Source organism: Acanthochromis polyacanthus, chromosome 15 (genome assembly GCF_021347895.1).
Source record: "Acanthochromis polyacanthus isolate Apoly-LR-REF ecotype Palm Island chromosome 15, KAUST_Apoly_ChrSc, whole genome shotgun sequence".
NCBI classification, from domain to species: Eukaryota; Metazoa; Chordata; class Actinopteri; family Pomacentridae; genus Acanthochromis; species Acanthochromis polyacanthus.
In genome coordinates this window covers 1046939-1063362 of record NC_067127.1, presented here as the reverse complement: position 1 = coordinate 1063362, position 16424 = coordinate 1046939, and the positions used below count along the sequence as shown (strand labels likewise).

General features: G+C 40.5%; 1 long non-coding RNA gene across 2 annotated transcripts in view; it reads right to left on the bottom strand.

Annotated features, from left to right (window-relative positions):
* The window catches only part of LOC127537530 (uncharacterized), a 124448-nt gene that overhangs the window by 102578 nt on the left and 5446 nt on the right, over positions 1 to 16424 (bottom strand). Inside the window, exon 1 of one of the 2 annotated variants that reach the window (XR_007947249.1) lies at positions 4826 to 4961. The exons of the other annotated variant lie outside the window; for it this stretch is intronic. This is a non-coding gene — a long non-coding RNA (uncharacterized LOC127537530). Of the gene's footprint in view, positions 1 to 4825; positions 4962 to 16424 lie in introns of those variants that run through there. 2 annotated transcript variants of the gene reach the window in all.

The following is a 16424-nucleotide window of genomic DNA, read 5'->3' as shown; positions in this document are numbered from 1 at the left end:
GGCACGTTTCCCAAAACAGAACAACAACTATTTGTTCAAGAGCCGTTTTACGAGCTGAGGCCTTGTTGTCACACATCTGGAGCAGCGTGACGCATCTGATTTGAGGAAAAACTTGTGCGATTCAGGAAGCTTTTGTGAGTGCAGCATCGGCGTCTGGCCTGTGTGGGATGGCACAAGTGAAGCTCTGTTGGAGGACATCAAAACCGGAAATAAAGCTGCTGCTGAGCTTCTCCCGCTCTTCTGCTGTTTGCATTCACTGTAAAAACCCTCCGGGGTTATTGTGACACAGATGAATTCCCACCCCGTCCAGCTGAGGCTCCTATCCGGAGGAAGTCATGGGAACTCATAAATACACACATCCTCCTCTGCAGTTCCCACACTTTTCACAGCAAACACACATATACACCCAAAGACACAAACACATGATGGACACGATGCAAATTACGCTCAGTCATACTGGCACTGATGAAAATGTGGAACAGACATCGATCACTGCAGCGGATGCGACTGCAGCTCAGCCTGTTAATTACAGATACAGCTGGAGGAGAGACCTGACAGTTCTGCATGCTGCTTCTGCAATGCACGCTTGAATATAAATATAAATAGATATATATCGGTTCCGGGCAGAAGGCCATCCATGCTGCATGATCTCTGCAGCTTCCTTTAAAAAGAACATGTTCTGTTTATTGGAAAATGAAGCCAGAGAGCTGAATTATCTGAGGATTAGACAAAAGAAAAAAAAAGAAACACAACATTGAAACTGATCTGAAGAGCTCCATGTCACTCTGACTTGATCTGCAGATTCCACACATGAAAACAAAACCGATCGACATCAGTGCTAGTAAGAGCACGCATGTCCTCCAGCACTGCGGTGTTTTGACCTAAATTCTACTTGTTAACGTGCTTACAATGACAATTACGCACAACAATGTAGGTAGAATCCTCATTGTCTTCACTTGTCATGTAGAAATGCTAACTTTTGTTACTAATCACTAATCCCAGTGCTAAACTTTACAGATACTGAACAAATGAAATGTGAAAGGATGCTTCCTATCTATAAAACACCATTAATTAGCTGTTGAGGTATTTCAGTCTGGACCAGCTGATCATCTGAGAGGCTACCACTCATAAAACCATGGCACTAGAGCTCCTAAGTTATCCAAATGACATGCACAGTGCATTTACAAGTTACCAAATGTTCCTTAATATGAAAAATACAGTAGAATCCACCAGACACTAAAGCTGCAGTTTTTATCCAGTCCGCCCAGATTTGACATTTGACCTTTAGGATATAAAATCATTACGACATTTCTGTTCGGTTCTGCCACAAATAATGAATTAATTTTGGCAAAAAAAACTTGTTTTTGTGATCACAGTTATCTTTGACAATCAATATCTGATCAGTTATTGTTGTTCTAAGTGAATATTTGCACCAAATTTGAAGAAATCCCCTCTAAGCGTTTGGGAGACATGAGACAGACCAAACAGGAAAACATATCGCCTCCAGCTTTTACTTCTGTTGCTCAGACTCGGGATCATAACGGCTCAGAATCATGAACAGAAATATTAACAGCTCAGAATGAAAAGCAAATGGACAGATGGCTGCAAAGCAGGAATGAATCATTACAAGTTTTAAATCAAACAATCACTGTCAGTTTGATGAGAAACAACCTATAGTGAGGTAACAGAGTTATGCTTTCTCTAGGGAAAATTTCACACAAAATAAAATATTTTCCATTTCAGGGGAGGTAAACTAAGAAATAACGAGCCGTCAGTAAGTGCAGCTGCAGCAGATAAGCGCGCAAAAAAAACATTTCTCCACAGAAACCGAAACCTTTATCACGATGGTTTTTATCGAGAAGATGTCACAGTGTGAATAACACAGTGTGAAAGGAGATAAGGACAAATAAGATGGAAGAAATAAGTTCAAAACAACAAGGAAACAGCTTGAATCTTCTGCTTTAGTTGCCCTGAAATTAACTTTGGGATTGTGATGCTGAAGGTCTTATGGATTGTCTAGACTGAGTCCTGTGGGTTTGAATTTGCAGCACACAAACCTATTTTCCGATGCATCACCCCCGGTTTAATTGGCCGACATGCACTGTGCAGACTCTGTGCACGGAGAGAGAAAGTAAAGACTTTGAGAAACGATGGCTCAGCAAAGTGCTCATTGTGGGAGGATTGTGGGAGATTGAGTCTACAGATGAGTCAAGGAGAGCCGTTACGCAGAGCAGCAGAATGAATAGCACAACAGTCTATCTTTAGTGTCCGTGTGGGAATCAAACCAACACTTGCATAGTTGTTGCTATGGGATCCGTGCCGGCACACTGGTTACACTCATAATAACACGCTGCAGCGGCATTTTAAGGTATTTTTAAACTCCTAGTGTTGCTTAAATTGTAGAAAACATGGAAGTGCATCTGAACATGTGTATAAAAACAATAAAATAAACAGCAAAGTGGTATTTTTGAATGCATGGTTTCTAAATGGCCACAGCTACAGATAAAAATCCCCAAAACCCTGCAACACAGTGTTGTTTTTTGCACATTTTGAGTCATGTATTCTTCAACTAAAGGCAATAACAGACTTCAGACCAACCAGAGAGTGAGCCTGCTAATGTTATAAAGTCACGTCTGGCTTCTGTGATCGGTCAAAGTGTCCCATGACGCTCTAAAATACATGTGAGACATTCAAAAAGAACAAGAATTCAACTGTTCTCGGTGTCTGAGTCAACGAGGAAAGGCACCAAGCAGATTTTCCTCCGTAAAATGCCAAGTAATTACTTTTTCTACCACATCATCACTAATGCTGGTTCGCAGTCCGTCACCGTCTGCAGAAACCTCGTCTTCTACGACCGTTTCATTAATTCTGAATATTCTGCCTTTGTGCATGAAACACACACAGATTCATTTTTGTTACAGAGATATGTTTGTATATAGCCTGCATAAATACATGAATGCATAAAAAACAACCCAAACAGCTTTGGAACCTCTTTAACCACCAATGTGTCATTTTTAATGTACTCTAATGTTACGGTCAAAGCTGTCGATCTCAGAACGTATCGAAACAAAGAAGAAGAAATTTGTTTTGAAAAAGAATGCTACACCCTGCCTACTTTCAGTGGAGGTCTTTCAACATCTGCAGGACAATTTTAGGGGTGTTTTACAAGAAATCAAATTATGAAAATGTACAAAATTCATGTATATACAGAGAGTCCTTTATTGCTAGCATGACTGTACGGTTGTTTGCTCTGTTTTATTGAATTTTTTTTAATCTTCACTCTGTGTAAAGCACCTTGTGTTGCATTTTTGTTTTTTATGAAAAGTGCTATATAAATAAAACCTGGCTGTTTGATTGACAGGTGCATATAATGTTTTATAGAACACTATATTAATGGTAGATTAGGTTTAGCTGTATTGCCAGTGCAACGTAATGCAGGTTAACATGTGACCAGAAGCACAATAGAAGTAGATTACTGCAGAAGCAGAATGGTACGAACACATGAAGCTGCTGGAGATAACACTATATTACATTATTTTACGATTGGCCAGGTTGTAAACTGCAGATGTGAAAAAGAGGACTGGGTTTGGAGGAGCTGAGGTTCAGCAGCTTTGATGACACTGACATGTAGTCCATCCAGTTCTCAGAAGAAGCTGGAGGTATCTCTTCCTTGGTGGGTTTTTTTTTAACCTCCTGTCTTGTCTATCCCTGAGTTTGTCCATCAACTCATATTTGGATTTCCCCTCTGCTTTACCTTCTCCTCAAACAGAACTTTTCATGATGCTATCTTTGGTTCTCCAGGTCTTCTTGCATCTGAGCTACTGCCACCATCATCTGTAGATGTTTGAGCTTGTAGACGGCATCTTTTCTTCGCCTTTACGTTGAAGGTTCCTCCACCCGTTGCACCAGGCAGATCTTGGCCTCCTTCGTGTTGGTCAGGTCACATTTGTGCACAGTTTCAATTCAACACGAGGGGCTGGACGGTTACTGGTTTCAAATTACCGTTTTTAGGGGAGGGGGTGGAACATGTGTCATGTTAGCCTAGCCGCGCTAGACCCATGTTCCGAAGTCCCATTAGCTTCCCAACCAGCGGAGCCAACTGGTATATTAAGGATTTGCCATATCCCGTCGGCATAAGTCCAAATACGTCTTTCTTCTCAATGAAACACTTCAGTGCCGTCCTTTGTTTATCTTTCAAGTTGAATTTTAGCTTCAAATCTTTAAGGGCTGTGGCCAAAGCCGAGTCCAAAGATAACTGTTTATTGTGCGCCGGTTGTTTCTGTCAGAATCGTCACGCCTCTGTCGTCACTTCGTTACGCCCGCCTTCTGACTCTACACTTCATGGTGATTGGTCCGGCCAGTTTTAGGAGCATCCAGCCTCGAGCCTTATGGAGGGTAACTAGACCCACCCTGGCAGAGAATTAAATTCGTTGCCGTGGGTTGTCTAGCACGGCTAGGCTAGTGTCATGTAGTAATCAGAAAGAATGAATTTTAAACGCTTATATTACAGCAGATAAAGCGTTTAAGTCATTTCTTCCTCTTTCACCCTCAAAAATAGCTGTTAACTATTGAATTATTGAATGATCTGCTCATCTATGGCAGCACAGCAGCAGAAACCAGCAGTCTAATACTGACCACTACACAAACTCACACTGTCCATCTGGTTACTGATATTTCACCGCAGGAACAGACCGTCTCTTTCTGGTCTTGATAAGAGGAGAACTTGCTGCTGCAGAGGTCTGGAAATTCAGGAAAACAGCAACGATCTGCTGTAGAGACAAACGTCAGCACAGCTCGAATGAAAGCTCAGCAAATATCAACTTACTTTGTCCCGTCTCTCTTATCCAGCTTGTCTTTCAAACACCAAAACTGACAGAACCTTTCCATCCCTTCAAATCAACACTCCCCCTTCTGTCCCCAAATCTATGAATTTGCTGTTACTGGTAGCCGCTGTTGGTGTGTTGACGTAAGTGGAACAGTTTGTCTGCTGATGTTTAACCATGGAAACACTGCTGGGTAGAAGGACTCATAGATTTTATAAGCAGGAATCAACCTGCACCCACACAGCCAATGACTCCATCTCTCCCTGAATCAGTGCAGTACAGTAAAAAAACAACAAAACAGTATTATATAGGCTTGTTTTATCTTTTTTTAATGTGTGTCTCTGTCAGATTTACAGCTGCAGATCACTGATGTCCTGCAGCTGCTGCTTGACTCAGATAAAAAACTCAGCAAAATGCACTATGTCATGTGAAAAGTGGACCAAACCCACATCTCCAAAGAAAAACTGGCATCACTCAGCAACTCTGACGTGAAGAATGCAAACAGGAAATGTACTCAGCGACACAAACCGACCTCTGAAATGACCGCCGAGACAAACGCTTATCATCTGCTTGGGCTTATTTTCCATTTTTGGTGTTAATTTGTTCCATTTTCTCCTTTAAAGTTACCTCCCTGCCTCACCTCCCCCATCTTTCCTCCCACATCCCCTCAGGTCTCCCCCCCTCAGGCTTCATCCAGTCTGGGGCAGTGTGGACGGTCTGGGTCATTAGTCAGAGGGAGTGGAGGATCTGACTCACCTCCCCCTGAGTCTAAACACTATTAGCTTCCAGGTGGCCCACTGAGATGCTATTGTGCTTCTGATTAGCCGGCTCAGACACATGGACTGATGTGGGAGTCGCAGGGAGGCAAGTTTCCCTCCATGTGGAGCTCCCAAAGACGACATCTTATGAGTCAGCGACGAGGTAATGGGTGGATTCCGAAGATTTGTGTGTGTGGTCGGTGGATTGAGTGGCAGAAATAAAGAAAATGTGTGTGTTCTCATGATGATTAATGCCCGAGTGAGACCACCGGGGCGATGGCTTTGTCTCCACTGAGGGTCCATTTATTAATCAGTCTCACATTTGACAGTCGATTAACCTTTTAGGTCATTTTCCCAAATAAAAACGGATTGGGAAGACTTCTTGAAATAAGATCTTTCTTTTTTTTTTTTGTCCTGTCCGGCAACAGAGCAGGCAGAATGGCGATCTGGCTGCTGCACTGTGCCACACAAGTTTGCTTTTCCAAGGGGAGTTTATAAGTATAAGACTCCCCTTGATACTGTGCAGTAATTTATTTAGATTGAATACTTGTTGATTAGTTAAATATACATAAATTTGCCGAACCTGACAGGGGAAAGGCAGGAAGAAAGAAACGAGAAGAGAGGAAGAAAAAAAAATCAACAACAACAAGGGGGGATAGTGAAGAGAAAAGAAAGAGTGCAAGAATACAATTATCTTTCAATTGAAACCGACACAACAGACAACAAGCTAGTACACCTTAACAAAGACACAGCGGAACGCATCCTACGGGTTTTGTTAGGAAACACAGCTAGTAATTATTCAGATCATCTATGTGAAGCAAACAAACTGAGGAAACATGTCTTTTGATATTCTGGCACCAGGACAAACTTAACATCCCACAAGACAACATGGTTGCTATGTCCACATGCAGAGTACGGTGCAATTGTGACTGTGATCATGCAACTATGACCTCTGACCTCCGTGAAGGCCAGAAGCGGGCCGAGAGCCCACAAGAAATAAGATCTGATATCTAGAATATTGAGATCCTAAAATTAGCTGGCAAAACTTATTTTAAGCTCTATTTTACCAGGATTGTCAAGCTTAGGCGTCTTAAAATAACAGATATTCTTTAAAAAAAAAAAAAAAAAGCAGTTTTCACTCAAAAATAGATTTTCGCTTTCATGTAACCTCCTGATTTGAAATGTATTAACCCTCCTGTTGTCTTCATTTACGGGCACCAAAAAATATAGTTCACTTGTCTGAAAAAAATCCAAAAGTAGCAAAAAAAATTCACCAAATTTATGAAAATTCCAATAATTCCCAAATACCCAGAATTTGGCAAGAAAATTCTTGTGAATATTTTCAAAAATGAGTAAAAATCTTCCAAAAATCCTAAAAATATCTAAAGTGATTCCATATATATCAGTAAAACCTCTAATATTTTCTTTAAGAACATTCACATAAAAATGAACCAAAATCCAGTGAATTTTGTTGGATTTTGGTTGATTTTTATGTGAATGTTCTTAAGAAACATTTTTAGCATTTCTTTTTTTCCACCAAAAAATGTTCAAAGATTTCCCAGAAATGTTAAAAATGTGAACATCAGAAGTTTCACTGTGAAAATATATTTTTTTTCCACATTTTCAAACTTTAAAACGGGTTAATTTGACTGGCAGGATGACACGAAGGTTAAACTTATTTTGAGTTTTCCTGTAAAATTCAACTCAAAACAAGATAATTTCAAGATTGTTTGACGTAACGAGATATTTAAGATGCATTGTCTTAAAACAAGTCCCTCCATCTGCTGAAATGTCTCTTGTTCAGTGACTTTATCTTAAATCAAGTGGGATGAGACATTTGACTAAGAATAAGACAAACAGATTCGGTAAGATGTGGAGTTTTTGCAGTCATTGATGAAGTGATTGTCCTGCTGTGATTTTCTTCAACATCTCATTCTCATTTGGTCCAGCTAATGGTTTAAAAGCATCAGCAGCTGCATTTCTGTAAAGTTTCATCCACACTCGACAACAAAGCCTGCACAACTTTCTGTTCGCTTTCATCTCCGTGGTTTCAACCATCCAGACGACGCTGGAGGAGGCGTCTGGGTTTCTGATTGGAAACAAGCGAAAGTTTCCAGGTCACTCCGTGTCTGACTTTCTCTCTAAAATAAAAACTTTCAGTCAGGCAGCGTCTCACAATAACAGTCCAGTCAGAAGCAACAACAAGAAGACTCTTCTGTCTGCTGCAGTGTGGGAAGTCTGATGGAAACCGGAGCTGCATTTCACATTAACTGTCATGTTTCTGGCTTGCATTTATTTGAAAAGATTAACTTTGAATTGCAGCTAAAAAAAACAAAACAAAGAAAAGCACATGAAACCACCTGAGTAATGCTTTGTAATCTACAAGGGGCCTCTAGGGGTGTCCTTTGGTGTCTGGCAGCAGGACATTGGACCCTTTGGAGGGTTTTAAGGTGGATTTTGCTCAGTACAGGTAGTCCTGATTGATACGTTGCTGAGCAGGAGATCAGGTCATGACTTTCAGGCTCTTTTCAGTCTTCCTTGAGCCTTTCTCGAGCAGTTTTTGGGTTGCATGTGTCAAAGAAGCATTCACATGAATGCCAGATCTCAGGTTTCTCAGCAGAACATTGATTAATAGGGCTATGTTTGATTTTCAGTATATTTAATGTAGTGGCTGATCAGTAGAAGTAATACAAAATCATCTAATGACTGACAAAAAACTTGAAGCAAGCAGCCATTTCTGGTTCTAAAGGGGTTCTGTTAAATCCAGAGGCTCATGGATGACTACAGGTAGACCCATGAAGTCCTACAGGAAGGGCCAGAGTCGTCTCTACTTTCTGAGGAGGTCCGTCAACATCTGCTGGACCATTTTGAGGGTATTTTACGAGTCTGTGGTGACCGGTGGTGGCTGATTCATAAAGGCCTGCAACATTACGGGGGTGGAACTGGATTTCCTGAGGAGGATACTTGTGTTTGTCAAATTTTGACTCATGACAGATAATAAACTAAAGGCATTCCCACCCATGTGTGTTCACCAGTTAGGTTGGTCCATTGTACTAAATACTTGAGTAATCATGTATTTCATGTTTTATATTTTCTATTATTTGGCATTTAGTCGTAGAAAGATGTCTTTACTTTGACATTAAAGAGTCATTCTTTGCAAATTCTTGTCAAAAATAGACAAATTAAATTGACTATAATTTACAGTTATAAAGTAATAAAAGGTCAAACTTCCAAGATGGTCCAGTAATGTAACAGGACAGACACTAAGATGGTTAAAATGACTAATCAGTAAGTCAGAAGTTGGACTCCTTGGCAACAGAGCCACAACTGAGGATACTTACTGAGTCCAATTTTGGTTTAAGACAAATAATAAACTACTGCGCCCCCCCCCCCATGTGCTTGTTTGTTAGTTAGGCTGGTCTGCTGCACTAAATACTGTCTGAAAGGTTTGAATATTTATGAAATCACTTATATTACATAGTATATTTTTAATAAATTGACATTACTTTACATATATCTGACTTCACTTTGACATGAAAGAGTCTTTTTTGTTTAAACTGACCATGATTCAATCTTGATTAAAAATAAAATCAATAAAAAATGAAAACTTTCAAGAGGTCCATTGTTGTTGTATTAGCAAATGCATGCTAACATGCTAAATTAAGGTTAAAATGATAAATTATTAAGTAAGAAACTATCATTATGAGCATGTTAGCTGACTGAATTTAGTTTTTGACTCTTGTTCTTGTAACTGACATGAATGGAATTGTGACATTGGTATTATGTGAAGGAGGAACAGTTGAATTTTACATTAGAAGCCTGCAGGAGGTGAAAGTCTGACACCCACACAGATGTTTGGTGGAATATTCCTTTACATGATGCACATTAAGAGCCCGAATAGAGGACTAAACCTGCGCAAATGCCTCTTTGTCCCATCAGTACTGGAAAACTTCAGCAACAGCTCAATCAATATTCACTAAAACACACAAACACACACAGATGAGACTAATGTGTTGCCACAGCTGCCTTCGTCTAGCTGATCCACTGTGTGAACCAAAACCCGGCTGCTTCTCACTGCTCTCCTCCATTGTTGTCTTAAAGCATGCCGATCAATGCCTCCCGCTGACAGCCGCCAACCAATCAATACCTCGGGTTCCCCAAGGTGGCGGGGCTTCAACTGTTCACCCTCAGGAAATGACAGAGGTTCAAAGGATCCAGTAGTGTTGTGCTGGAGGGCAAAGAAACACAGCAACCCTGAAGTCTGAAACACAGAAGCTCAGCTGAATGATGATGAAGGAAACGCTGCCCTCTACTGGCAACCAACAGGAGCTACAACAAGGACGAGGGTCACTCTTCTTCATGGTCCACTGAGAATTTCACCTGCTGGAACCCTCCTGCTGTCTTCATTTACAGGCTCCAAAAAATAGTTTTCCTTTTTCTGAAAAAAAAATCCAAAAATTCACCAAAAAAATACCCAAATTTCTGAAAATTTGCAAAACCTTCAGGAAGAAAATTCCAATAATTCCTTAAAAGTTTCTCTTAAAGTTTAATTTTTTTTAAAAAAAAATCCCCCAAATTTGGCAAGAAAATTCTTGTCAATATATTTTTTTTTAAAATGAGTAAAAATCTTCAAAAAAATCCTAAAAATATCTAAAGTGATTCCATATATATCAGTAAAACTTCTAGTATGTATGTAAATAATGTAAATAATGATAATGTGCAATTTCATCAAAAATTTGCTCTAAATACTGCTTTCTTTTCTTCTTCTGAAGAAAATATTTTTATTTATATGCACTGTGTGTATTGTGTGCTGCATTCTTTTTGATTCAAATGTTCCATTTGCTGCTGTACACTGTAAATTTACCCGCTGTGGGATTAATAAAAGTTTAATCTATCTATCTCTATCTGTCTAGTATTTTCTTTAAGAACATTCACATAAAAATCAACCAAAATCCAGTGAGATTTGCGGGATTTTGGTTGATTTTTTATGAATGTTGAAACATCTTTAACATTTATTTTCTTCCACTAAAAAATGTTCAAAGATTTCCAAAAATTGTTGAAAATGTGGACATCAGAAGTTTCACGGTGGAGATTTTTTTTTTTTTCTCCACATTTTCAAACTTTAAAACGGGTCAGTTTCAACACGAAGGTTAAAGGCTGAAATTCAGCAGCTTCCAAGCTCAGCCAGCAGATGGAGGCAGAGAGCAGAGAGATCGTGCAGGTTCTGCTGAGGACTGAGAACTAATCATTGTCCTTATTTAAGTTTACTTTTTTGACCTTTTCTCAAATAATGATGTCTTTTCTAAGCTGACAGAAAACAGCCCAAAGTCACATTTTTATCCCGTCTGTTTGCACAAGAGTCAGAACAGAAAGATATTCAGTCTTCTGTCACATTTTTTTCCAACTAAAGACCCCTTACAAGACCGAAAACAAACTTTGGACCTCTTCCTGTATGCCTCTTGTGGTTAGTTTGATGAATTCCATGTAAATAGTCATAGTTATGTGACAGAACAACACATTAGAATTGCATTTGAAAGACATTCAGCATGTATTGAGAATATTCATATTACATCAACACAGAATAAGAAGCTGTGAAGAAAATGCGTAAGTCATGTTTCACTGCTGACTAAGTTAGTTCTTCATGGCGGTTACAGCTGAGAATGATTCAGAAATGGGAAAAGGAAGCAACACCTGCGAGCCACCAGTTCTGGACATTCCCTTTAAACTCCAACAGCTTCTTCTTTGCTTCGTCACCGAGTCTCTTTCTGGGCAGTGAAAGGTTCCACGTCCACCACAGACACTGGTGTCAGCAAAACATTCTTTAAAACAGTCACTAAGGTGTGACCTAACAGTCTTTTTCAGAAGCTCACCTGGTGTTCTGTGAGCTGAGGAAACCTGCTGATGATCCATTTGTTCAGATAATTCAGAAGCTTGGTGCCTCCTCAACCCGACAGATTTCATGGTGAGAAACTGCAAACATAAAAGACGTTTCAGCCTCCATTTGATTTCAGTGATGAGATAATCTGCTTTGTATCTTCTGACTTTAGTTTTAAATTCAGGCCCACTTTATTTGCTGTAATAAGCTGGTTGGTTTAAAAATCTTTAAAAGTATTGATTGCCAGTAGCAACAGATTAACGAGTTTAGACTTTAAATTAAAACGGACTCTTATCTAAATCATTTTGTTGGAGATTCTGCTTTTTCTAATCTCACTACATAACCATATTTAATATCAGCTGCTGTCTCTATTTTACATGAAAACAGTGAGAACTGTAGTGCAGCAGTGAACTCCACCGTGCAGATAATATTTACCAGATCTGCATCCCTGCACTAAATGTAATGCCGGTGGTTTTCCACTAGGTGGCGTTATAAGCCTGCGTGCAGCACAGATAGAGACAGTAGCTCCACCTCCATTCACAAAGTAAAATGTGGTGACTGAACACTGCAAATCAAAGGTGGAGATCATATTATTAAAGAGACTGCTCAGATCTTAAACGTGACCGGCTCAATGCGTTTCTCTGCCACTTCTATAAAAAGATATAAAGATATGTAGATAAAATCAGCCCTGTTCTTAAGAAGGAATTGTGAGAATTGCATGTGCATGCGGTGCATAAAGCAGGCCTGTGTGAGCCTTTCATTGCTTTGTGCTGCAGCTTTAATCTCTTCTTTCACTCAGAACAAACAGCTGCAGCATCAGTTGAACACAATAAAAATCAAACGTAAAACTATGAGGCAAGACAGACACTTTGCATGAAAAGATAAGTAATTGGCGTGTGAAAACTGTTCTTTTTTTTCTTCTTTTTTTGAAGTTTCAGGCTCCACCACCACCACTTCCTCTGCTGTGAAGCCACTGGGTGCAGGTCTTTACTGGAAACCAGTAGCTCTGACTAAAAACACCACAGTAGTAATGTACGGTGCAGTTGTGGCAGCCGTTAGATATCAATAAGCTGCACAGTGAGACAGTTAACCTCTCAGTGGCGTCTGCACATGAACTGTCACACATCCTGCATCTTCTCAGCTGCAGCGTACGGCAGCATCTTACTGGAAACCAGTAACTTCAACTGTAATCTAGCGGCCAGCAGAACCTGCCCACAGCAGACTCATAATGGGTGGGAGTGAACTATTATTACACGAAAAGAATGTGTTTCAAAGTTCACATGGTGATATCAGACATGGGAGTGTTTCCTGTGAAGATCTGACAATGAATCCTCCTCCTGCTGCTGCTGAAGTCACTGCAGCTTCTCACACTGGATTCAAGTAAAAAGTTCCAGCAGCTCTGCAGCGAGGCACAACCGCAGTCTTTAAAGAGCTTGTCTTCATTCTTAGTTTTTTCCACCGGGCCTCAAGAGTCAAGATTACATCGGTGTCACCATCAAACTATAAAAAACAAGTATGCACACATGCACTGCAGCTTTTGAAGTCATTTTTCCATAAAGAAATACAAAATAACCTTATCTAAAGTTCATGCTCTTGCATGCTTATCTTCAAAAACTTGATCTTCAGGCACAACTTTGACAACACAGGACCAAAAACACCTGAAAGTTTTATGCTTCAGTGCACTGAAGACATTCAGAAATCTAAGACAACACTAGAACACAAAATAAAACCCTGTGAGGTCTGTTACGGACAAACTCTCGAGCCGATTCCTCGTGCTGCAGAAGCTCTGTGAAACCAGATCTCATGTTTTCTGCGATATCTTTCTGAGAAACATACAGGAATGAAAACAACCTTCCTCTGGCCTTCTTGGTAGAGACACAGCAGTAATAAGACAGCTCCTCAGTTACACGATCTGCAGGTCATCACCTGATTAGATGAGAGACGATAAGACAAGAATGCTGCAAAGTTGATGAGATTGACGTCAAAAAAATTCACTTTCACTTTTAGCTACAAATCAAAAGGATAAAAGGTTAGAGCTGGCCACAGGAGCAGCAGGTATGCACTCACACTGCACCCACTCACTCCTATAATGTGCACCTTCACACAGGCCTCAACACTTTCATGCACAAATCAGTGAACACAGGCAAACACTCCTGCAAGTACCTTCACGTAAAACCTTCCTTGAACTAATTATTTTGTCATGTGAAGTAAATTTTGTGATTTTCCTGTTTTACTCTCTGTTAAAAATGCCTGTTTCAGCCCATCAGGTGAAGGTTTTTCTACACAGAACTGTGAAGCGACGCAGAGAGCTGCTGTTCTTAGTTCCTGAAAAGCCGAGATGTTGGAGATAAGAGAGTTTCTGCCTGATGGGTGTATTATGTCAAAATCGACACTCGAGAGGCGACAGAAGAGGAAGTGCTTCTGTCAATGTGCTGAGTGACGCATGCGTTTGAATTACAGGCCAGCTGGTGCTACAAACTGTTCAATAACTCTATTTTACTGTGAGCTTTTTAACGTAGACACCAACAAAGATTCAGGAACTGGGTGTATCGGTCTCTAAGCACATAGATAAGGTTGGACCAATGAGACTGCAGATCTCTGGGAGTTGCACATCACATCTGACAGCTTTCAGTACTTACTATTTACATTTCTGGTGTCAAATGTTATAGTACTGAAGCACACGTCCATAAAACATCTCCAAAATGTGGGAAAGTTCCTCAGTGTGACCAGTGACAAGCACATGAACGCTGGATTTACAGCTCTGTCAGCCAGGTGGGACGGATAATTACTAACTGAGCTTTGATTCAAGAGTTTCCACAAAGCTTTTATTGCAATTTGTAACTGTCAAGTTTGAAAAGCTTCTTCAACAAGAACGTTGCTCATGTCCAAGACCACAAAGGACGGAAACCTTTAGCCTGGTTCTCATCAAAGTTCACAAACACAGCTACCAGCACCTCTACAGCAGCTCTCTGGAGCCTCTGCTGCTCACCTGGTAGCCCCAGTTTCTACACATGAATCCCTGATACTGATTGTTTTCTGCTTCATCCACTCACTGTTTAATAGGACCATCACCGAACTGCCAACCTCCAATTAATAATCCTGTGTTTAAAGTGTAATGAAGCCGTCTGTCAGTCTGTTAAAGCTGTTTTTGAGACACCAGTTTCGTAGCAGGAAGTTGGGTGAGATTAGTGACTTTCTCGATAAATCTGTAGGCAGATAGAAAGTGTTAGACGTTAGATAAGAAAGCTACGCCCTCTTACACTTCTTGTTTTGGTCCGGGTTAGATTCTGAAGCTTTTATTTTGTTAAAATGGGGCAGGTTGTCCAATGATCAAAGGGTCGGCGGTTCGATTCCCGCTCTGTCCTAGTCATGTGCTGTTGTGTCCTTAACCCGCCTTCCCTCCAGTGCTGCTCTCACACTGGTGTATGAATGTGTGTGAATGTTGGTGGTGGTCAGAGGGGCCGTAGGGGCAGATTAACAGCCACGCTTCCATCAGTCTGCCCCAGGGAGCTGTGGCTACAAATGTAGCTTACCACCACCAGAGTGAGAATGTGTGAGTGAATGAATGATGGATCCATTGTGAAGCGCTTTGAGTGCCCTGAAAAGCGCTATATACACCCCCTGTCAAAAGTTTTCAGACGGGTTCTAATTTATTTGAATGAGAAAGTGTCTCAAAACTTTCGACAGGGGGTGTAAATCTAATCCATTATTATTATTTTATTTTTAAAAGAGAATGGATAACTGTAACTTCAGGTTGACATATTATTTTGAGACGCATCCTCTGCCCTCAGTTCCTCCTTTTGCTTAATTGTGTTGTTTAATTGCTAACTTTCAATTAAAAAAATACAAAATCGACTTTGATTAAACACCGTCCACCCGGCTTCTTTTCACTTCCCCTTCCCTAGTGAGCTGGATTCCTATAAAGTGGGGGCTTGTCCAGGATATTTTCCCCCCAGAGCCCAAAGCTGATTAACTACTCCTTATGCTAAGCTAGGCTAACATCCTCCTGGCTCCATACAAACACAGATACGAGGCTAAAATACACGAATCAAACTACCAGAAATAAAAAACAACAAATGAGCAAATCTCCAAAAATGTCAAACTGAGGCCTTAAAACTCTCCACTGAAACTACTACAGCCGGAAATGAAACAAAAGCCACCACTGCAAAATAGCACCCAGAAAAGCCGCCCTACAATCGCGGTTCTAAAAAGGTTACACAACACCAAAGCTGGAACAAGGTACGAGTCCAAACTGAAGTGAGAACATGTAAAACTGGAACCACAGCTGCGAGGCTTCTGAATGACCCTGATAGAAGCAGAAAGCAGACTTCATGCACCTGTAAAAAACCTGCACACTGAGTGATTTATGCTGCACTGCTCGGATTAAAACCGAAGCTCCAGCTCAGTCCTGGTCTGAATAAGGAGATGCCGCCATTCAGGCTGAATTACAAACGTGACGGCGAGATGAGTCGAGTGAAATTTCAGTGTGAGATGGAAAAGCCTACTCATTTGTTTTCGTCGGTGCATGAATACACACAAAATTTACTTTCATTTGAATGAGCCATCTGTGGTTTGCATCTCTCTGTGCAGCATGAAGAGCAGGAGGTGAAGCAACCCAGCGACTGTACTGCAGTGGAAGCCTGAATATCCTCTGTGATGCTGCAGCTTACTGCCTGTTAAAACGCTTAAAATCTTTCACATCTTTGTCTTGTACGCTCTGGTGGAGTAACCTGATGTATTATTAATGCAAAAACTGCACACAGTGTTAACTACTGAGCATTTTCAGCATCTTTCAGCTCTTTTTTTACAGTTAGTTCACAGCCATAACAAGCAGAAATTTACAGAAAAACACTCTTTAAAAACACGACTGCACACAACCGGCCTATTAGGGCTGAGAAATATGCAAAATAATAAATCATATTTTGACATATATTGCAATTATGATGCAAGTCTTGAGTCCTTCTGACC